This window comes from Gekko japonicus, unplaced genomic scaffold (genome assembly GCF_001447785.1).
Source record: "Gekko japonicus isolate JY-2015 unplaced genomic scaffold, Gekko_japonicus_V1.1 scaffold5426, whole genome shotgun sequence".
Taxonomy (NCBI): Eukaryota; Metazoa; Chordata; class Lepidosauria; order Squamata; family Gekkonidae; genus Gekko; species Gekko japonicus.
This window is the reverse complement of record NW_015160995.1, coordinates 25,744-27,294: the sequence shown is the minus strand read 5'-3', so window position 1 is coordinate 27,294 and position 1,551 is coordinate 25,744.

Genomic DNA, 1,551 nt, shown 5'->3' with positions numbered 1-1,551 from the left:
CCCCCCCCCCAAAAAAAAGACACAGCGTCACATCCCCTGCTGACATGACATCTTCTGCAAGTGTATAATTCCTCATTTTGGTGATCTTTTTAGCGATGACTATGGACAAAACTGAAGAGCTGAGATTGTTGCTATAACATGACTGTCAATAACTGACTGACCAACAAAAAGCAATAAACCAACTATTTTACTTGCACTAACACTAACGCTACGGTCCATATCTAATTTTTTATTACGTTTTAGAGCGGAGACTGGCATAAGCCTGGTAATGCAGAAGAACTAGCTTGGAAACATCCGCACCATATTTAACACAAACGTACCTTTTTGTTCCCAAGAAGACTGAATTTGTGTATAAAAACCATTAAAAATGCCATTCTGATAGTTTGCCACAAAGACAGAATGGATTGGCCATTAGCTCTTGCGGCATCTTTAGTACACCACATTCATCCCTGGAGAAGATATGGCTAAAAGTGACTGTATAAAGATGCAAATAGACACAGAGTGCTCTAAATACGAGTAGATAGCCCAACTGGAACATGGGTAAAGCTGATACTTGGTCACCCTTTGACTTTAGAAGAAGAAAAGTCTCAGAGTGGCTTACAATCTCCTTTCCCTTCCCCTCCCCACAACAGACACCCTGTGAGGTAGGTGGGGCTGAGATAGAGCTCTGTCAAGAACTGCCCTTGAGATAACAGCTCTGAAAGAGCTTGTAACTGACCCAAGGTCACACCAGCTGGCTTCACGTGGAGCAGTGGGGAATCAAACCCAGTTCTCCCAGATTGGAGTCTGCACTCTTAACCATTACACCAAACTGACTCTCCACACTAAACTGAAAACCAGAAGCAAGCCCAGATCACACTGCCGCTGAAAGAATAAAGTAGCAATCAAACAACCTACTCAATATTCCAGACAAAGCACCAAAAATTATATTTGCATAGTGTCCGTGTACAATTCACAAAAGAAGGTCACACAAACCCATACATTTTTGAACAGGGGCAGGGGGAATCACAATTTTAAAGCAAAGCAAAAGTGAGCACAGAATCTCAGTCACTTCGAAAGAGAAGACTTGCGCTCGGGATCCTACGCATGCTTCTAAAGGAACGGATAGGCCATAGACAACTTATTACACTTACTCTTTTTTAGTATTTCCTAGAAGAGTGTCTCCTATGAGCAATCCCAGATAGCAACAAGCACAGAGGATCTGCAGTGGCCATTTACACACACGTAAAAGGCAGTTCTACAGTAATCTGAGTAGATGCAACAAAACACTGCGAAGGAGTGTGAGGATCAGAATAAGATTAGTGGAAAGAAAGCAAAACAAAAAGAAGAAGAGGAGGAGATTGGATTTATACCCCGCCCTTCACTACCCAAAGGTGTCTCAGAGCGGCTTACAAGCTCCTTTCCCTTCCCCTCCCCACAACAGACACCCTGTGAGGTAGGTGGGGCTGAGAGAGCTCTTGACAGAAACTGCTCTTTTTCAAGGACAGCTGTGCCAGAACTATGGCTTGCCCAAGGTCATCCAGCCAGGTGCAAGTGGAGGAGTAGGGAATC